Genomic DNA, 23,626 nt, shown 5'->3' with positions numbered 1-23,626 from the left:
GATTTTTGTGGTTCTCAGCAAGACATATTTCAACTTTTTGTTTAACATGTAATTTAGTATTGTTTGGCATGATGCAGACTTGAATTGACAAGAAATTGGCAATGACGGTGGCTCCCAAATATGTCTTTCACAGGAACCCCAAAATCTCTAATATGATACTTCCCCTGCATGGTTGTCACTATACTTGTAATGAAAAAAAACATTAGTCGAAGAGGTCATGACATCCTAATAGGTTTATTGATGTATGAGTTCCAAATGGTGCACAGTAGACAACATCCAACGATCTCCTTTCTGTCAAATGGGGAACCCACTACATCACACAGAAACCCCCACATTCGTGCTGCATCATCCTTTCTACACTCCATTTTCCAGCCATGTCCCAGACTACAAATGCTATAAAACTCGTCAAGAAATTAATTTCCCTAATGTTATTGGGGCACGGTTAGCTGCCTGCCATGATGGCCACTTTCTTAGGAACTCCTATCACAAGGCGGTAGTGCTGCACACCCCCCCTAATCCTAAATCATTTTACTTTTTTTTGGGGGGGGAGGGGGTGTTATATAGCGCGAACTAGTCCCAAAGGTATCAGAGCACTTTTCATGAGCACCAGTTGCATTACAGATGGGCACATTCATATTGGTAGGCACGAGGAGATTAAGTGATTTGCCCAGAATCACATATTGTTGAGCGTCCCTGCTGAGACTCGAACTTGGTTCCACAGCTCTGAGGTCAACCACTCTAGCTATTAAGCCACATCCTACTTTTGAGAGAAGGAAAAGGCGGGAAACCCAAGTGGGAATCATAGATCAAGATGCCTTCACCCTGATGCAGACGTCTGCGACACAACACCTTATCAACCTGATCTGGTTCTGAAGGCCCAATGTGATGGAGAACTTTGGGACTGAAAGGGAGCTAATCGAATGTACCGCCGTGTGTATAACTTAGCCAAAAGAAGCTTGGTGGTGCTTTGGGCCATCCTCACTTCCATGCACCCTGGGGCTGCCTGTTCTCTCATACATTCAAAGACCCATCCATTCACACTAAAACCATGCTGTTTACCTTCTGTTTGTCTGAAATCATTTTAACCATCTATCTAAAGTTGCTCCCGTTAAAGAAAATGTACGCTGCAGAACCCTGTGTTGTGCCTAAAGATTAAATTGGCATCTTGGCATGTCACAGACTACGCGGGGTGCGATTTGCCAGGGACAGACCTGTGGCCGGAGTGCCAATTGGGTTTGGTCTTCAGTGCGGTTTTGGGGAAAGAGCATAGGCCCTGGGCACCTGATTGGCGGGAGCCCGGGCACATTCGGTTGGAGTATATCAGCGGTTCAGCAAAAAGTGAGGACAACCATGCAGAAAGAGTGCACTTCCTCACAACGACAACAAACCAGTGTTGGTCAGGCAGTATTAAGAACTCTTTATCAAACAACTGCAACCCCCACAGGTTAACCACTGCCTGGGATGAGGGACTGCTTTACAGTCTATGCAAAGCATGTGTATCTACATCACACATGCCTCAAACAGATTATGTCACTTACCCTGTAAGCATCTGTTCTTGTAGATTCACATGTGCATATTCAATGCACTACCCTATTTCTCATCCTATACCTCTATCAACATCTTTAATCTACATATATTTACCTCCTTTATGCATCTATATACTTTCCATGTACTTATGGATCTATATATTTATTACTTTCTTCTGATTCAGCCTATTCAATGCCCTACACTATTTCTCACCCTATACCTCTCTCAATGTATCTTCTACCCCAACTTTCTGACTCATCCCAAACTTGTTTCTACTACTCTTTCCAATGCCCAACCCTATTTCTCTCCCTATACCTCAATCAAAATATCCTCTACATCCACTCTCTCATTTATCCCAAACCACTACTATGATCCCCAAAATAACCCTTTCTAGACTCTCCCCTACTCTACCCCTCCTTGCATCATCGGACACCTCTTTTACTATATAGATCCCCCGAAACAAGCCTTTCTAAACTCTTCGCTCTGATTCTTCCCCTCCACATCCCTCTTAACTCATCCCAAGCCTCCTCCTACTGCTATGACCTCCAAAACAAAGAAAAGAAACTATCTAAATCCTTCACTCTTCTATCCCTGCACAAACCATTTCAATCAAAATAACAGACTAACATGTCCACTTCTCAAATTTTATTTTTCACTATACTAATTCACCACTAATCCTTTATGGGTTCCAGAGTAGCGTACTACTCGCCGAAAAAGCGCATCAACACCTCTTCAGGGGTAGCAAGCTCTATATAAATGCAAACCTTTTTCCCTCTTCTATCCCTCTGCTACCCTTCTCTATCCAAATAACTGAATAACATATCCATTACTCAAATTACTATCATATTTCACTATACTAATTCAACACGATTCCTTTATGAGTTCCAGAGTAGCGTGCTACTCGCCAAAAAAGCACTTCAACACCCCATCAGGTGCAGCAAGCGCTGTATAAATGCAAACCACTTTCCCACTTCTATCCTTCTGAATGCAAATAACTGACTAGCCTATACACCACTCAAATTACTTTCATATTTCACTATGCTATTTCAACACTTAGGGCCCGATGTAGGTAATCTCGATTTACCTACTCTTAAATACCGAATCATACCGATTCGGAATTTAAGAGTAGGTAAATGGGATGTAGGTAATTTCTATTTTTAAATTACCGAATCAGTGAGATTTGGTAATTACGGAATCTGTATTTACCGATTCGGTAATTGCCATTGATACCTATGGGCCTTGAGGCCCATAGGAATCAATGCCAATTACCGAATCGGTAAATACCGATTCGGTAAAATTACCGAATTTGCAAGGGGGACAGGGTGTCACTTTGACACCCTGTTGCACCCCTCAATTGTGCATGGGTGCACATGTTGCTGACATACATGCCCTTAGGGCATGTATGTCTGCAACATGGCACATTTTTAAAGCAAAAAAAATGCTTTTTGAAGGGTTTTCATTATTTACCACCAACTTCTAGTTGGTGGTAAATAACGAATTCTTAAACCCTTGTAGCACTGATTACAGTGCTACCTACGTGTTAAATTACAGAATCGGTAATTTTACTGATTCGGTATTTTACCGAATCGGAAAAATTACAGATTCGGTAAAATTACCGATTCTGTAATTTGACATGCCCCTACATCTCAATATCCAAATACCGGTCGGAAACGGACGAAAATCGGTATTTTCGGCTGTTTCCGACCGGTATTTGCCTACCTACATCGGACCCTAATTCTTTATGGGTTCCGGAGTAGCGTGCTACTCACCGAAAAAGCACTTTGACGCCTCGTCAGGGGTAGTGAGCTCTATATAAATGCAATTACAATACAATATCTGTCAAAGTTACCTGTCTATTTCCTTCCTCCTAGAAGCCTACCGTCTACGAATCATAACCTATTTGCTTTTAATTTGACCATTCTACTAGAAGAAATGTGAAGGAAGTTACTTTCATATGCAAGTATCAAATCTATAGAAATCATGTCCACTGTATTTAAGTCAAAATTTTCAGATTCAGAAAGCTGTTAAAGGCCCATCCATTCATGCAGACATGTGGTGGCCCATTCTAGTGAACTGGCCATCGCTATCATTGGGCCTGCTGGTTAGTTTACTCCCCCCTAAGGTCAATTTGTCGGGGGCTATAAGTTCTTGTCCAAGGCTTTTCGATCTTTTTATCAATATACATGTTTATAATACATGGTCATATTTCGGTTCATGCTTTCAACGTTATACTTCTTTTATTGATTATCATACTGCTGTATATGACAAATGGCTCTGAAACTAACACCAGTGGATTGTAATGTTTATAAAACCCTACATAAATAAACAAAAATCAGTCTCTGCCTATTCAGTGGAAGAAGACAAAACACAATGGCAGGCTCAGAAGTTATTTAAGAAATGCACCCATTATATTATAAAGGTGTTTTGACATGAGCTCTTTCCATCTGACTGGCTCGCTTGTGCGAGTTTGGAATTAGTAAGGTAGTTACTTAAGATCGATAAATAAAACTCAAAGCTGTTCACATGGGTGTCCTGAAACCTAGGTAATAGCTATAAGCCAAAGGTTAGGTAACCACTCACAGGCAGATTTCAGCAACAGAATACGGGTCAAGGGAGGTGTAATCAGCCCAGGCTACAGAACAGGGGGACACCCAAGTTTTAAAAAGTTTTCTAAATCTGTGGTGATTTCATTCACTACACATAGATAGTGCCAATTTGTTCTATACTTTCTCCATGAGCTAAGGCCGGGCTCAGCCACCGCCTCTTGCACGATGGATCTCCGAGAACTGCAGAGGATTATCAACACCACTGCAGACATGTATCCGTGAAATACCTAAAGACTGAACGGATCTCTGGCAAATCCAAGGCATTTAAAGAGAATCCACATAGGGACGGGAAGTCAGTGGAAAAATGTGTAGTTGAAGGCCCATAACTAGTCTGGAGGTTGAAGTTGAATTTTCGTTTGCAATGTTGTACTCAGAGCAAAAGATCTACATAGTGACTTGCCACAGTCCAGAGGCCACGTAATTGCAGCGAGGGCTACTGTCTTTCAGCACTCAACTGGCGCCAACAGGAAAACTTCCCTTAGGGTCCTCGGAACAAAAAAATATGTAGATGACCCTTTTTAATTTGCAGTTTTATTGTCAGGTTACTCTCAAAAATACACCTTAGATATCAGGCTGACTCTACAGGTTAATGAATGCCTGGACAGTTCCTAGTCAATGGCTATGGAACTCCGCCCTCTTTGTTTTCTTCTCTTTTGTGACTGTTTATCAAAAAATAATAGTATATAATAACTGCAAATGGTAGCTGTCGTTCTTACTTTCACAGGGAATGAGAGGCATGCAGGCAGGATCATTCAAGGTACCCAGTGCGCATGTGTGCGCATGACGCATTTCCGCTGGGCTTCAGCCTCAGCCCTGTAGTCTTAGAGCACAAAACAGAGCTTTTGTAGGATCTGTAGCTTCACGGTACTAGGCAACCCCGGGTGCTACAGGGATCTCCCCTAGGCCCTAAGCTTGGCCAAGTCGTGCTGCAACAATAATGAGACACGCACACAGTATGATGGTGTGAGCTAAAGACCACGGGCCTTATTTACAAGGCTCTTGCGCCACTTTCGCGTCATTTTTAACATGGGAAAAAGTGACGCAAAAGTGGCGCAAGGGCCTCGTAAATCTGCTACCACGTGCGGTCTTCGCCCGTTTATTATATAGCCTCTGGCCACGTCTGTCCAGAGGATGTACAGGGTGCAGTTTCAGGGCTTATCATCACCGTAGGAGCTGTGCTTGGTGATTGTTACATCCCTTCCCAACCTGGCGTCAGACTTTGCTGTTGTACTTGGCATGCAAAGTGTCTGAGACCAGGGCCGGACTGGGAACCAAAACCGGCCCTGGCAAAGTGCTTGGCCGGCCACCGAGCTCTCTGCCGGTGCCGGTTTTCGGACGATTTTGTTACAGGCCCAAAAATGGCCCTGTAACAAAATCGGCCCCCACCCGTGCGGCGCACCGGGGGATTGCCTGGTGCCCGCTACGGCCAGTCCGGCCCTGTCTGAGACTTTGGCTCAGGGGTGGATTGGGCCTCAGATCGAACCATTGATGACGGGAGTGGTTGCCTCAGTTTTCAGGCTCCTGACTGCCCCGGGGGGTGTCTACGACATTTGTTTCCAGGGATGCTTGACTCAGGAGTCAACAGCCGAACACTTCCTCCAGGCCACCTCACCGAGCTCAAATTGTAAAGTTTTCAGTTTTTAAGTGCCTCTGCTACTGTCACTGAATATGGAATGAATCCCACAACGTGTCACCTGCCATAGCCTTCCAGATATCTCCCATATCGACTCTGCATCCTTCCTTCCCAACTTTGTCAGAAGCTCGAAGCATGGCTCTTCCCCATGGCCTTTCAAGGGCCTTTTTCTACAGCATGTTGTTTAATGCATGGCTAGAACACACTGATCAGGGACCCCCCTCTTTCAATGCTAGAGCCTGCACACTCTGGGGATATTACCACCAGAGAGTCACCTTTAGTGGCGTTCTGGTGGCGATCTCCCCTTCTTATTTACAAAACGGCATTAAGCCACTTAACATGGCTAAACGCAATCTTGTAAATGAGGCCCCTTTTCACGTTTCACTTAGCATGAGAGGGGTGTGCAATGGGTGTTGCAGTGAGCGTTCCGCTGCAACACCCATTGCTTTTTGACGCTGCCCCATATTTACAAGGATAGGGCAGCACCAAAAACTGAGACTAGGGAATAACTGATCTTAGCCTGGTATACGAGGAGAAAATCTTAAATTCTCATTGTTTTTTGCTCTTTTCTTGTGTGCTGCATTTTGCAGCACACAAAGAAAGAGCGCATTGTCTTTCAACATTGTTTATGGGCAGTAAGGTGTCCCTTCTTGCACATAAACAATTGCCCCAGCAGCACAGGCACTCTTGCAACATGGTGCAAGGGTGCTTGCACTCGTGCTAGGCAGCTTTTTTAGCGCTAGGGAAATGGAGGGGTGTGCCGTATTTCTGTAAATACGGCACATCCCTGCGTTTTAAAAATGTCACAGTGCAGCGCTGCCATATTTGGCGTTACACTGCACGCCGACATTTTCTTGTACATATCCCCCTTTGTTGTAAATTTCACCCACTGTTTCTATGTAGCATTGCACTCTATGCACATTTTTAATTCATTCACAGAGTTGCAAGCGATCTCCCAGAACTAGCAAGTCTCGCCCACAGCCACAAGTATTGAGGTGGGAACCATGTCTGGAAACTGTGAACACTGCTGAAGAAAGGGAGAGGAAAGAAAAATATTTTTCCACACACTGAAGGGCAAGGTTGAAACAGTCCAAGGGGTAACAGCGGATGTCTGGACCTCTCTTGGGGCCCTGGTCTCATCCTCAATCCCTGAGGAGTAATTTGGCCTCATCACCAGACTGACGTCCAAATTTGATCAGCTGAAAGACAAAATTGTACATCACTAAGTAAAGTGTCTTGGTTTGTTTTTATTGTATTAACTTTGTTTGCTTCCTTCACTATTCAGAATTACAAAAACGGTGCTTTATTTGCGCTTTCCTAACTGCTGGCGTAGTTTGCGTGTATTTACATTTTATTGTGTTCGAAAAAAATTGACATCCCACAGCCTTGAACACTTCTTGTACTCCAGAAAGATTGCCACATAGTTCACCTCACAAAGCCCTCTCACTATGCAGGCAGAAAAAGAAAAGCAAACACCATTCTCCATGTTAAACGAATAAGCTGAAATTTGTCAGAAGAGATAGCCTGATATTTGACCTCTGGCTTTCAACACACTGCAAATATAGCAAGATAAATACATGGCATGGCCTCTTTTTTTCTAAAAAAAAAATTGTTTCAATTTTATACAGAGCCGAAGGTATCAGAGTGCTTTACATGAGCACCAGTTGTGTTACAGAAGGACACAGTCAGATTAAGTGATTTGCCATGAATCAAAGGATATTGAGTGTCCCTGCTGAAACTCGAACCAGGTTCCCCAGCTCTGAGGTCCACCGCTCTAGCAGTTAGGACACATCACCATTTCCCACATCACCCAATCACCTTGTGAACTCCATCATGGTTATTTCTGGGTGTGCTGCAACACCCCCACAGCCCTACTTCCAGCGCCTATGGTCGAAAGACTGAATTGTGCTTACTGTATGCCCCTCGGAAATCCCCCTTGGCTCCACCCTATGAAATAATACATGTACTTTATACACATTACTGTTGTAGTCAATTCAATTCAATAAAACTTTGATCAGAGGCATTCTACCATCCATTAAAGTACACATAAGACAAGCACGAAAAGAGTTCAGTTTATAGCAGCACAAATAGGTATACAGAATAACAATATACATGATAAAACCAGCAATAGCAGCAAACGTTTAAAATAACACGGTTTTATGAGCTCAAGCCTCAAGCAGCACATTTTAAAAAAGGTCCCAACATACAAAACAGCTTCCTCCTTTGTTAGCAGCAGCAAGTATTTAAGACTGAATTGTGCTTACTGTATGCACCTCGGGATACCCCTGGCTCCACCATATGAAATAATACATTACGGTTGTAATCATCTAACGAGGCAGCGCCTGAGCACCTGTGGAGATTCAGGCTTGGAGGGCTGCACTGTCATTGTGTCTTCCCACCTCGTGTGCAGCAGAGCAGGAGAAGGGCAGCTAGCATGCCAATGCACTTGTTCCAGACAGTTGCCGCAGAGGGTAGTGGAGTGCCCATCCATGCGTGGCCACACAAAACACCCCCATATGTGCAGGCGAGTGGGCATCACGTTTGCAGCAGTAAAAAACTGAATTATAAAGGCAGAATTCAGCAAAGCAAGCATCCTGCTCAGTATCAGCAGAAGGATCTGGGACTGCTTTAAGGGGAATCCCTTGACTCTGCTCCGTTTGTAGCTGAAGTCTTTCTTCACTCTCTAGAGTAGCTCACTACCACACATGTTGCAATTAACTAGTCTGATCGTAATAAGGCCTTAAGTCTCAATCTTCAGAGAAACATTTCTAGCATAAGTAACATCTTTTGGCAAGGTAGCTCGGAGACATGAATGCTCGGTGCTGAAATATGTTCAGACCCTTGCCGGCTCAGCCTTTCATCCTTCCAAGGTAAGCAGAATAAATATTTGTAGTATTCTCCTATTTCTATTTATCTCCTATGTTAACTTGCTCCTAGCTGCTCAGCCTGTGTGTGTGTTCTGAGTGGAATGTTTGGTGAGTGGGCTGTGTGTGGAATGCTTGGGTGACTGGAGAGAGTGACAGTTGGATGGATGGGGCTGAGCAGCTAGCAGGCTGCTCCCGGTGGGACTGCTGACAGACATCTACGCTTATGATATACTAGCAGCCCGTCCCGACGTTGTCCGGGTATGAAATAGAATGTGTGTATTCAGATACGGTCATTCGCGTGTTCCCCCGCTTGAGGCCCAGCTGCAGCCCTGGTTGATGTTAGCAGGCGCGTGTCCCCCGCTTGAGGCCCAGCTGCCGCCCTGGTTGATGTTAGCAGGCGCGTGTCCCCCCGCTTGAGGCCCAGCTGCAGCCCTGGTTCATGTTAGTAGGCGCATGTAATTAGTGTAGTGATCCGCCGCCTGAGCCCGGCTACAGCCCTGGCTGATGTTAACAGGCGCGTGTAATTTGGTTTAATGTGATAGTTCAGTAACAGCGCGCATGAGAGGCTGCAGTAATTGTCCCCACAGACACGCTCAGTCACGTGTGCCCCCGCTTGAGGGCCAGCGGCGACCGTCTAACAATTAGAATTGTGTGAGTCTTGAATGATTGTTTCCCGCTGTTCTTATTTTTTTATGACCCACACCGACACTCTTCGGCCCGAGTGCTTTTTAGACGCACCCAGGCCAAGCCACACACTGCGTTCAGCCCTTTCGGACGCACCCAGGCCAAGGCACACACTGCATTCGGCACCCCCAGTAAGTGTGAGACAACAGGCAGGCCCCCAAGGGAGTCTTGCGAATGGTTACTTACCACGCTTCGAGGTGAACGCCTTTGTGACGCCCCCAGGACACTGCCACAGCAGACGATCTGATTAATGTACAACCCAGATAGCATGAAGTGCGGAACGTAGCACACGCCCCCAGAGTTTGTCACGCCCCCAGCGTGCCCCTTGATGCGGCGCAATTGCGTAATTGGCGCTTCACATGGCATGAAGGGCGGATACACGCCCACAGCGCGGACACAAGCCCATAGCGTTTGTCACGGCCCCAGCGTGTCACGCCCCCAGCTTGCCCCTTGATGCGGCGCAATTACGACTCACATGGCATGAAGGGCGGAACGTATCACACACACCCAGCATTTGTCACGCCCCCAGCACACGCCCACAGCAGAACGCAGACACGCCCACAAGGGACTACTTTGCTGGCACCGTTCTTTTACCTTTTAAATGTATATGGTGGCCGTCTGCATAGCCTATGTCCTTCTGCTGCAACTGCCCTTTCCAACGCTGTAATGGGTATTGTGATTGGTGCTGTGGTTACTGAGATTACCCGCCTCAAAGGTTTGGGCTCTCTCTTTATAATATTAGTATGGATTATCATTATAGTAATAGTAATAGTATAGTATGGATTTTTTGCAATTTTTAAAATAATTTTTTTTAGCCGTCTGCATAGCCTATGTCCTTCTGCTGCAACTGCCCTTTCCAACGCTGTATTGGGTGTTGTGATTGGTGCTGTGGTTACTGAGATTACCCGCCTCAAAGGTTTGGGCTCTCTCTTTATAATATTAGTATGGATTGAAGATACTTACCTGTTTATCTACTCTTCAATAAAGCTACGTTGACTTCATCATACCTGTGTTGTCCTGATTACTACAATGTTCCTAATTTGAAACTGGTTAATAGTAGCATCTATACATTTAACTTTGCGCAGCTAAAAAATGAAAAGGGCTCTAAGAAGTCCTGTGCACACATCTGTGTGATATGTGGAACCCAACAAAATAGATTCTAGAAAATAAAAAAGAAAGGGTAATCAAAAGAGTAGGGGTTTCATCCATTCAAATATCTGTGTGGCTGATGTTAACTTTATTTTGATCAGGCTATAAAACACGTCTTGCTATTGCGATTCAACAGAAGTTGTAGTTTATTAAGGCATCTTCATTTTCATCAAAAGTACCTAGTTTGAAAACGGCTTTGGTTTCCTTTCCTCAGACAAGGTCAAACGTCTCTGTTGTGCAGTTACATTAAATGCACAGCTACGATGGTGTGTATGCTGATGTTTTTTACCCAGATTAAATCCATAATTCAGACCGCCCCAGGTTTTCACAATTTAGCGAATCGCATATTTACAGAAAAATTGACTCAAAAGCGCGGTGCCCGCAATATCATGTTCGGCTGCTGCTAGAAAAACCGAAAACAAAACTCTCTCCGTACAGTTTTGTTTCCCGATTTTATTTTCTGCTAATGCATGCTGGTCATGGCAGCAGTGTGTAATTTCTAACAAGAAATAGGTGCCTGGGCCCTTCTTAGGACGCCACTGCAGACTACACCACCTATTGCCTGGCACTACCGGGGCTGCCAACAGCAGTACCAACACAACTACTAACCATCACACTCTTGCAAGTGTGCCAATGCATACTATTTCAGGCCACTCAAAGCTATCAAAATGGTGTGGAATAGTCTGAATTATCATTTTTAAAGTGTATTGAATTCTTAAACACTGTTGTTGTGCTTATCTCAAATTTAGACAGACAGTGCCACCATGTGGTGGACTGTCACTGGTGCTGGTGTTTAGAATTAAGTGAGGGTGCCGAGCATAAGAAACCTCTGGCTCAAATTAAGAACTGCATGGCAGCCGAGGAGTATCTCTTTGCTGCATACCTGAAGATGTGCTTGAAACAATGCTGGTATGAAGCAGCAGAGCTGTTACTGGATTAAATTCCCTAGAGGAGGGATGGGCGCAAGCAAGCCTGGGCTGTCTGTGCAGTTTTGTAGAGAGTTTATTAAGGGTATGAGCTCAGCTGTTTAACGCTCTTCTGTATTTTACCCCCCCTTTGTGAGGCTAAGTCACTTAGAGTGGCTTAACGCCAACATGTAAATATGCCCCTTTCCACTACAGTTCTCTGCAGCAAATGGGCATGCAATGGGTGTTGCTGTTGGTGTTCCACCGCAACATCCATTGCTTCTTGATGCTGCCCCAAATTTGCAAGGCTGAGGCAGCGCCAAAAATAACACCATGGAATACCAGGTGTTAGAGTGACGATATGAGTTGAAATTATTAATTTCTCCTCGTTTTTTGCTGTTTCCATGTGTACTGCATTCTGTAGCACACATGGAAAGAGCAAATCACCATTACTGACTGTTTATGTGCAGAAAGGTGTGGCTTCCTGCACATAAACAATAGTCGATGCAGCGCAGGCACCCTTGCAGCATGGAGGCAGGTTGCCTGCACTGGCGCTCGGCAGCTTTTTTTGCAGCAGCTCTAGGGGAAACACAGGGGTGCACTGTATTCTTGAGAATATGGCAAATCCCCGCTGTTTAAAAATGTCAGGGTGCAGCTCTGCCAAATTTGGCACAGGTCCACACTCCTAAGTGTTTTTGTAAATATGTCCTTAAGAGATTTTGCACATCTCTTACGCTGCCAAATTCTTTACAAAAGTACTCAATAGTGCAAATCCAAGCAATGATAAAGTGTGCCATACTTGATAAAGTGCAGTAAGGTACAAAAGCATAATCACAATATGATAGATAAATGTTTCGGCTTTCAGTGTTGTAGAATCAGGGAAGAGCAATAGACATACCAATAGAAATAAAATACTGACCAAATTTCAGGAGCTTATTTGTATTACTTGAATATCTACTTCAGGTTGGATAATAGCCGCAAGTGTGTAACTATTTTGTTGATAATTTTACTTTATGTAATTGAATAAAAAATAACGCACTTTAAATGTTATGAGACCTCAATTGGTTAATGTGATCAGTGCAGCTGTCTACACGTGAACCAGAGAGACTGAATACAGATTAGTGCAATGGGAAATAGTGGATTGTGGATTTATTTTGCTACGACATCTCTGTGAATAAGTTAATATTTTAAAGTTGCATTACACACAGTATAAGGTAAGCTGCCACAAAATGTGTAAAAAGGTTTAGGGCCTGATTCAGAGTTTGGTGGATGGGTACTCCGTCACAAATGTGAAGGACATCCTGCCATCCATTTTAGTGTAAGCAGAAGGGTTTTGTCCTACGTGGCCAGGCTGGACACTCAATTCATGAAAAAAAGACAGTGCCTGGTCTCGGATTGAGGTGCTGTTATTTAATTTTCAGCAGCGGAGCTTATACTTGAATTATACAGCTCATGTTTGTATTACATATTTAAATAAACATCATTGACATTTTTTCAATTTGTTAGAAAACGAGGTTTCAACATCACCTTTACACAAGTGAACTTAATGTTCTAACATACAAGACACATTGTCTAAACCATAAAACATTTGTTGCCTGCTGCAACTCAATATATGCACGTTACATTGCATTCATATTTACTGACACAAAGAAAAATGAATTCATTGGTACACCAGAAAGTATAAACAATAATCCTATATGTCTATTTCTTTTGGATATTCAGGATTATAAACCATCCAAGGCATTGTTCCAAGAGTTAATGAGTTATTAAATCTGCCTTTGGTGGAGTGAGATAAAGGAATGACTCCTTTGGAAAAGCCGACGCGTTTCCAAACCCGGTGTGTGTTTACACGGGTTTTTCTTCAGGGCAACCTGGGTACCTGGTGTTTAAGAAAAACAAAAAATAGGCTTCTTTTAGTTCCTATCCTTCCTCTATGTATTATTATGCAGCTTCTCGCCATGAGGAACATGCAATTACCTTTATGTTCCTGCGTGGTGCAGTCAAATTCGGTTGGTTAAAGTGTTAATTTGAACCTGTTGTCGAGAAAGAGAACATTGTTGTATTTTATTTCGGAAAAGGGCATGTTGTCTGTACCCGATTTTGGGCTAAGACTTACTTGTGGCATGTATTTTCTAGCGTTTGAGGCTTAGCTTGGCTCCATTGCGGTGTTTTTTCATTGTATTACCCCAACTGTTGAAAAGAGAACTGGATTTAAATATGTTGTAGTTCGAAAATTATGGAAGGTTGAAAACGGTGATTAGGAAGCTGGCTTACTTGTAGGAGAATATTTACATGTGCATCAGGATATACTACACTGGTATTAATGCAAACAGGACATGAGCTCAGTAAATTCATGATGGAGTACCTGTCTGCCAAACTCCAAATCAGGCCCTTAGGGTCAGATTTACTAAGTTGTTGCAAACTGGAAACCTCCTTAAATTTACTATAAAAAAATACATCTTTTTCACCATGAAACTTCGAGTGACTCCATCAATTAAAGCCTTTAGATTTGCTGATTAACAAATTACACACATTCAGAGGCGCAACTAGAGTAAAATTTCGGGGGGGGGGGGCTAAGAACATTTATTGGGGGGGCTGAATCTTTAGGCAATCTGCAGAGTCGAGCTGCAGGGGCTCTTAGAAGGGGTGAAACAACAACAAAGCCCCATTAACATGCACAAGGTCTTTTAAAGACCTGTGAAGTGCTCGGGTGCGGCTGTGAGCGGCCCCGGGAAGTGTCTCACCCCGGGCTGCCACACACGACGGGGGGGGGGAGGGGGCCGAAGCCCTTTCAGGCCAATGGGTGTTGCGCGCCTGCACACATTTGCATTTTTTCAGGTAGTAGGCAGCGTGGCAAAAAGGCTTGCTGTTTCTTCTTTAGTTCTCTGTACTGCCCTTGGCTTCACAGTACAGAAACCCACCCATCCCCTTCTCCCAGCATTTTCAGCTGGAGGCACCTGAAGAGTGGGATTAACCATTCAGGGATGGTTGTTTTTTAAATAAAAAATATGGGAACTGTTTAGATACTAATTAAAAAAAAGCACGGGCACATAATTCCTTATCAATTTTTGCCCACTTTGACTTCTGGATGGGGCTAACCTTTCAGTTGAAATCTTTAGAAAATGTGTCAAATTCACAAACTTAAAGTTGAAAGGCAAATAAAGCAGAAAACGTTACTAGTTGTCAAGAGGGCTCATGTCATGCAGGACACCTTTAGCCAATTGTGGCTTTTAAGCCTTCACCATTTTCCATACTTTTTGCCATTTCTTACAATAATTAAATCACAGCTACATGTTTCAGAACACAGCATTTTTAAAGAAAAAAATCCTGATATGTTCATTTGACATGGAGCTACTTGGCAGCAATGGGCGTTCATAACTTCAAATACTACAAATAAGTCATTGGTAATGTAGTGTGCTCTAGCCAGTTAACAATTTAGTTATCTAATTGAGAATAGGCAGGTTCAATAACTGCCTATAACACCATTTCTGGTCATGTCAGTTTTTCAGCGTCGGCTAGGTCAAAAGTAATGACTTATCCTGAAACCCCACAGGGAAATTTGGAAGTTGGCTCCTGTGTGTGTGTATAAGGTTCCATACATCTCACTAGTCAGTAAACCGTTCCGTTGCCACATCTACCCGGACCACCATTTTAATATAGTGTGAACTGCAGCGTCTCCACAGTCCCCCATCGATTGTCAAGAAAAAAATATTGTGCATCAACTGAATGTGAATAAAATAGGGTGCTGCCACAAAAACACAAAAGTTTGCTGCAAAACATCCTTTTTTTGTAGCAAATACTGTCACCCATGCTGTCATATCCTGGGGCAGGATGGGGGAATTCAGACAATTCAGTGCTGAAATCACGCGATTCACATATATGCCATATATATCATGGAAAAAGTTAGTTAATTTTCTGCTAAAATTGAATATATTGTGTGATCGGGGACTTAGGATGATAACTCCTTATTTGTCGTAGAAAACATTTTGTATTGTATCCATCGTACAATTGTTGAATGCTCTTGTTAACATCAGTCATTTTTATGTCATGTGATGTCAATGGGGTCAAATGTCCAGTAAAACCTCTTCCTGTCATGCAAAGGTTATGTAACATCAATTTCTGTCATGTCATTAAGGTGTCAAAGGGCGTGTGATGTCACTTCTGCTACCCGAAGCATTTTGGTGAATTGATATTGATGAGCACAAGTTGACAGTTCCAGAAACCCCTTGGAAGCACGGGGTAAGGGAAAGAAAAAGAAGATATGATTAAGACATTAACTTCAGCCTCATGGCATGATGGAGGTCTAAAAGTGGTTGAGTGTGAATGTTTCAGCCATTTCCGATAGTTCAGGAACTATATCTTGATACACAGAGACAGAGGCATAAAGTTCCACTTAGATGACATTTGGGAGAGGGTTCCCCATTCTCACAGGAGCACCAAGTAATAATTCTAGAACCTGCCTTCAGAGGTCTGTTTGGATGGTTGTGGACACTATCTGGTTGGGTGCTGTACAGCCCAATTGTACAGAGCCTTATGTACAACACAAAGAGTCTGAATACAATCCTCTTTTAAGGGTCTATCGTCCCTCTGCTCAATAAGATAACTTCCACATGTTCAATAAATCCTGAAAACTCACCTAGGGGCCTCATTATGACTGCCCCTGTATGTGGGGTGTTAACTTCACCCTCACTGGATTTAACAAAACTAGGGCCCTATAACTCCAGACGTGGGGCATTAACCTGGAATCTAGATTGAACCCTGAGAATCCCATGAGAAATGAGTTATTACCATGGGAATTGGTAACTCTGAGTCCAATTCCCCCTTTAATGCCTCGTTCTCCACCCAGCAGATTCCTCCAGAGATTTAATCTGTTATCAGCACTTGCTGGGTCTGTGGCACTTCCAAGCAGAGATGTTTAGAGGCATGAGCAAAGTAGGCAATTGCCCAAGGAGCCCATTTTCCCAGGGTTCCCCCTGGGAATGTGTTCTTTCTATCACTCTCAATTTTTCCATCAGAACCTCTCTCTCTCTCACACTCCTACTTCTACTTCTACTTCTGACTCTTGTCTTTCATTTTAATCATTTTAGGGCATATCTATCCATCTATCTAGCTATCTAGGTATCTAGCTATCTACACATCACACTGTGACAGTAGCCACTGTGTAGTTCTAGTTAGGACCAGGTTTCCATAGGAAATTTACTTTTTGGTTTGCTAATAAGTTTGACACTGTTTGACTAATCTTCACGAACCTTCCCTAAAAAGGTTCTTCCACCTCAGCTCCTTATTGGAAACTTTTGGGGTGATCCGTCAAGGGAGGTCTTAGAACAAAGGGTGTCCCAAAATGCATTTTTCCCATGCAAATTCCCGTAGGATTTTTGATCACCTGTACATACACTCAGCTGAACGGAATGGCACCAAATTTGAAAAAAATCTAGATCTTTAACCCAACCCTGTGGCCAAAATGTTTTTTTTATAAATTACATGTTTACATTGTCCCCGTCCTGTTGGACCAAGAGAGAGCCAAAATGTTTTTAATTACAATTAAAGCATAGGCTTTGGGCTATGCAAAGCTTTTTTTTACAGAAAATGGACTCCCAATGCCCTGTGAAGCCCCATTACGTGGGCAAGCCCAAACTATGCAAAAACAACAGTTGATGGACAGAATGCAGAACAATGTCATACACTCACCCCAGTACAGAGATCTGGGTCTAAATCTATTGTTTCTTTGCTCACCATGCCATTCCAGTTTGAACCCAGCCATATGCAAATCAGTCTTGACCCTGTGCCTCATGGGAACAGTCCAGCCCGGACTGCCAAGCCAGGTCCTCCCTGGACTGGAAACAAGCATCCTAGGACCGGTTTCAGGGTTTCACCCCTCTTCAGCCAGGATAGCTTGATTCCAGTGGCATGGATAGCATGGGACCCACGTCTGGGCATACCCTTCCCACTCGGGGTGACAAATGCAAAAACAACAGTTGATGGACAGAATGGCTTGGCAGTTCAGTTCTTACGGCTTCAAACAGCTGGGATAAGCGTTGGGTCCCAGTCAGTTGACGGAGTACAGATTGAAGATTAATCATGAACGAATACCAGAACTTACTTAAAGCAAAATGAACTCACCAGTACACAGGACTGCATGTCCCAAAATTCATCTGGGGGCAGTGGAAGAAAACACATGCCCATAGAGGGAGGGCATGCTGAATAAAAACCGGAAACAAACGTGTACTGGCTCTGATGTGTCGTTTTCTTGCCCAAGAAGAAGGGGCGTGAGGCCCCGAAACGCGTAGGCAGTGGAAAATTACGTGTACCTGAAAAGACCGGCTGCATCGTAAATAGGCTGGATAGCCCAACATCGTGTGAGCTCCTCTAATGCACAAGGCAACTTGGGAGTAATATATATATATATATATATATATATATAGAAGTTCATTTGGAGCGAAGATTTAGGTCTGCCGGTAGCCTTTGGACCACCCACGACAGCCCAGAATCTTTTGACAGGAACTTGTGGATGTTATATATATATATATATATATCAACTAGCAAGCTTCTCAATATCTTCAAGCATGAGCCACACCGATCCAGTTTCATCGAAGTATATTTATTCTTCGGGCAAAAAAAAATTAAAAAAAATATATATATATATATTCACTGAAAAAACCATATATAGTTAGGAATTAGCATTTAAAAAACCTTATTTTACTCACACAAAACCATTGAAATTCCATATATAGTTAGTTGCACTAACTATATATCGCGCACCCGCAATCCACTGCTGATCATGTCACATATTACATCATTCATGACATGGTCAGTGACATCACTGATGACATCACTGATGACATCTCAAATGACATCACTGATGACATCATCCAGTGACTGTGTGTTTCTGTAAAGTTTAAATATGTTTTACATATTGAAGAATGAGTAGATGTATAAGTGTCTGGACGAAGGATTTAGTAGGTGCATGACTGAATGTATGAGTGAGTGATTAAATGTGTCTCACTGAGTGCATGGGTTAGTGACTAAACTGTCTTAATTTGTGCATCATTATGTCTGTTGTTCTGTAAACTGCTGCATGTGTTGATCAGTAGCTATATGATTAACTATATGGGTTATTGATTGATTGTCCAAGTATTTGTATAGGAGACTGAGTGTGTGTGTGGCTGGCTGGGAGGTGTGTGACTCTGTGCAGATCAATGTGTACTTGTATCAATGATTGTATAAGAAAGTAAGTATGTGTTAGTATATGTTTGAAAATGTAAGGTGCTCTATGTTTAACTGTATAGACAAGAAAATGGAAGTGTGATTGATTCTTTACAGGACTGACTAGGTGTGTGAGTAACTCCATGGATGAGTGGCAGAGTGTAAGTGTCTGTATAGGTGTATGAGTGCATATGATAGTGTTGTAAAGATGAGTGATTGTATGTATGAATGATTGTATGGGTGAATGAGTGAATGTGTGTGTAGACGTAGGAATCAGTGAGTACGTATGTAGTAACTAGTATTGGTGTGTCAATGGTTTCAAAAATTATACTCTGTATTTAACACTGGGTGAAACAGAGGTTATATTAAAACGTGAGGAGATGCATTGTATTGTCACATGAATGATATCATCAGTGATGTGGTCATTGATGTCAAATGAGATGTCATCAGTGATCTCATCAGTGATGTCATTTGAGATGTCATCAGTGATGTCATCAGTGATGTCACTGACCATGTCATGAATGATGTAATATGTGACATGATCAGCAGTGGATTGCGGGTGCGCGATATATAGTTAGTGCAACTAACTATATATGGAATTTCAATGGTTTTGTGTGAGTAAAATAAGGTTTTTTAAATGCTAATTCCTAACTATATATGGTGTATAACCTATGGGTTTTTTCAGTGAATTTTCAAGGTTTTGTAAATGCTAATTCCTAACTATATATGGTCTATAACCTATGGTTTTTTCAGTGAATTTCAATGGTTTTTTAATAGCAAATATCATAAGCTGTCGAATGTCAAGTACGTGGTAAGTAAAAACATTTTCGTGTTTATGCACACTGATCTGCTTTGAATGCTGCCCCCCACCCCTCATTTCTATTAGGAGTACTCTCTCTTTGCAGATAGTGAAGGGTAGTTAACGCAGCCCTTTGCCCCCTTTGTAATCCATCGTGCCTGCTTCTCTCTCCATTTGATTGATTGTTCTCTTTGGTTCATTCTCTATTTACAAACAAGCACAGAGTCGCAATACTCTGTTTAGTCTTTGCAGATAGCGAAAAATCGTGTAAAAAAACAAAAGGAATCGAGCAAAATCAGTAGGCCACTAATGGGATCTCTTTTTGACCTCGCTAAAATAGAAACATTAGGAACAACCTGTTGAAAATAGCAATGCGTATGTACATAAGCGGCGTTCATTTGTGTTCACAGTACCCCTTGTTGATTGTTTGAATCGAGCATTGAATTGTTCGAAGTTAATTCTCTTAAGGATCTTCTCTGCCTGCAAACGAGGAAGAATAGGAATATTCTCTCTCCCTTTGCAGATAGTGAAGGGTAGGTAACGCAAGCCTTTAACACGTCGTACCTATTTCATTCCTCATTGATTGATTGATTGTCCGAACATTGACTGTTTGGGAATTAGTTCTTTTTGGAGGTATTCCCTGTTTGCAAATAAACGTAGGAAAATCTTTGCAAGTAGTGAAAGGGTACGTAATGCGGACCTTTCTCCCCCGTTGTAAACTGTCATGCCTATCTACTCCCCACTGATTGATGCACCTGTTTCACCCGGACCATTTACTAGAGATACGTCATCTGGCCCGACCAGAGAGCACCCCTAGTGAAAAGGACATATGCAATAATAACGAAGTGATCACTGTATCCTGTTAACAGAAACTTTAGCATGAAACAACCTGGAAAGAAAAGAATAGGAAAACGAAAATCAGTAGGCCACTGATGAACATGGGGAACAGAGAGATAAACGGTTAAGGGGGGGTCCGAGGGGAAAAAAATTATTATAGACCTACTGGTACCTAGTCCCCCAACTAGACACTAAAACACACGGAAGGTACAGAAGGTCTCAGAAATACAGAGGGAGAGAAAAGAAAATAGCAAATCTCTCTATTGGGACCTAATAGTGTCCTCTTTACATGCCCAGAATACACAGTTAATCTGGAAACAACCAAGAAAACAAAAACAAGAGAAGATGCACAAGGAGAGGAAAAAGATACCCATCAGCCCACTCATAAGTGGAATCTCGTCATCTGGGTATATGTTGGTAAATGGTGTCCTCTAGGGTCTGCCTTGGAAACAATCCATAGGACTGCCTAGTGATGGACCCAGAACATTTCACCAACAGATGACAGTATATGAGCGGGAGGGGTTGAGGTTGCAGTGCTCAAAGAAAAAGAAGAAGAAAAGGAAAATAATCCAAGTGATTCTAAAAATACCTACGATGATGTCATGAAATACTTTATTAGGGCTGACCATCAAAGTGGTATGGTTAAAAACAGTATGCTGATAGCATGTAAGGAATTGCTACCCACCAATGTTGTTATTCGGTCAACATGTTTCAGCCTCAAGGGCTTTCGTCAGGACCTATGGTGCTACTGCAACACTTACTTAAGTGATGTGAAAGTGGGATCTACATCTGCTTTCCAAACTGAAAAGAGTGTATCTTCTCCTGCATAGACACAATACAAAAGACAGAAACAGAGACATGGACAAATTATGTCAACAAAAAGAAGTGCACAGACTGCAAACTCTCGTTTCTATGGTCTTTATAATATGGCTATGAACACTTGAAAGACACTCACCCTTATTGTGGGGAGAGAAAACCTCACCTCACCTGGCCACTGCTCAGGAAGAAAGGGAGGCCACGCACTGGAAATAAACCGAACACTTAGAAAGTTATAACCAGTGGTAGTAGAAACACAATCTACAGACAAGAAAAACTGGATTCAAAACACATAAATCAGAGACACACATGGTGACACAATGGCCAGACTGGTTTCCTCTTGCATCAGGAAAGTATACCACAAAGCCTCACTGACTGCACTGCTTGCACAAACCTGTAGACCTATAAAGTACAAAGGCCCAGGTAGCCAGCCGCAGTCACTGGGAATAGAGGCGCCTACTCCTGTGTTTTCCACCTAGTACTCAAAGACCAAAGACCAAAGCAATAATGCTATTGACTGTACCACCACCACTGACCTCTCCGTCGTTGCCTCGGAGTGAAAACTGAGCCGAGGGGGAGGCGACGACTGATGGTCACACGCGATGTTAAATACACTGCAGTGGACCTGAAAGGAAACTCCTTTGTTTCAAAATTTGATTGGCTCATGTGTAGGCCAATGGGAATCGGCTCACAGGCAGCCAACCGTGACCTACACTGATAAGCCTGCAGTGGACCTGAAAGGAAATTCCTTTGTTTCAAAATTTGATTGGCTCATGTGTAGGCCAATGGGAATCGGCTCACAGGCAGCCAACCATGACCTACACTGATAAGCCTGCAGTGGACCTGAAAGGAAACTCCTTTGTTTCAAAATTTGATTGGCTCATGTGTAGGCCAATGGGAATCGGCTCACAGGCAGCCAACCGTGACCTACACTGATAAGCCTGCAGTGGACCTGAAAGGAAACTCCTTTGTTTCAAAATTTGATTGGCTCATGTGTAGGCCAATGGGAATCGGCTCACAGGCAGCCAACCGTGACCTACACTAATAAGCCTACAGTGGACCTTTCAGCCAATCAAATTTTGGCTGCCTGTGAGCCGATTCCCATTGGCCTACACATGAGCCAATCAAATTTTGAAACAAAGGAATTTCCTTTCAGGTCCACTGCAGGCTTATCAGTGTAGGTCACGGTTGGCTGCCTGTGAGCCGATTCCCATTGGCCTACACATGAGCCAATCAAATTTTGAAACAAAGGAGTTTCCTTTCAGGTCCACTGCAGTGTATTTAACATCGCGTGTGACCATCAGTCGTCGCCTCCCCCTCGGCTCAGTTTTCACTCCGAGGCAACGACGGAGAGGTCAGTGGTGGTGGTACAGTCAATAGCATTATTGCTTTGGTCTTTGGTCTTTGAGTACTAGGTGGAAAACACAGGAGTAGGCGCCTCTATTCCCAGTGACTGCGGCTGGCTACCTGGGCCTTTGTACTTTATAGGTCTACAGGTTTGTGCAAGCAGTGCAGTCAGTGAGGCTTTGTGGTATACTTTCCTGATGCAAGAGGAAACCAGTCTGGCCATTGTGTCACCATGTGTGTCTCTGATTTATGTGTTTTGAATCCAGTTTTTCTTGTCTGTAGATTGTGTTTCTACTACCACTGGTTATAACTTTCTAAGTGTTCGGTTTATTTCCAGTGCGTGGCCTCCCTTTCTTCCTGAGCAGTGGCCAGGTGAGGTGAGGTTTTCTCTCCCCACAATAAGGGTGAGTGTCTTTCAAGTGTTCATAGCCATATTATAAAGACCATAGAAACGAGAGTTTGCAGTCTGTGCACTTCTTTTTGTTGACATAATTTGTCCATGTCTCTGTTTCTGTCTTTTGTATTGTGTCTATGCAGGAGAAGATACACTCTTTTCAGTTTGGAAAGCAGATGTAGATCCCACTTTCACATCACTTAAGTAAGTGTTGCAGTAGCACCATAGGTCCTGACGAAAGCCCTTGAGGCTGAAACATGTTGACCGAATAACAACATTGGTGGGTAGCAATTCCTTACATGCTATCAGCATACTGTTTTTAACCATACCACTTTGATGGTCAGCCCTAATAAAGTATTTCATGACATCATCGTAGGTATTTTTAGAATCACTTGGATTATTTTCCTTTTCTTCTTCTTTTTCTTTGAGCACTGCAACCTCAACCCCTCCCGCTCATATACTGTCATCTGTTGGTGAAATGTTCTGGGTCCATCACTAGGCAGTCCTATGGATTGTTTCCAAGGCAGACCCTAGAGGACACCATTTACCAACATATACCCAGATGACGAGATTCCACTTATGAGTGGGCTGATGGGTATCTTTTTCCTCTCCTTGTGCATCTTCTCTTGTTTTTGTTTTCTTGGTTGTTTCCAGATTAACTGTGTATTCTGGGCATGTAAAGAGGACACTATTAGGTCCCAATAGAGAGATTTGCTATTTTCTTTTCTCTCCCTCTGTATTTCTGAGACCTTCTGTACCTTCCGTGTTTTTCACTGATGAACATGAACTTTTATTAAACAACGAACAAAGAAACGATAACATAACGTAATGATAAAACCTATTAATGTCCTAGAAACAA

Source organism: Lissotriton helveticus, chromosome 7, assembly GCF_964261635.1.
Source record: "Lissotriton helveticus chromosome 7, aLisHel1.1, whole genome shotgun sequence".
NCBI lineage: Eukaryota > Metazoa > Chordata > Amphibia > Caudata > Salamandridae > Lissotriton > Lissotriton helveticus.
Note: the sequence above shows the minus strand (reverse complement) of the source record.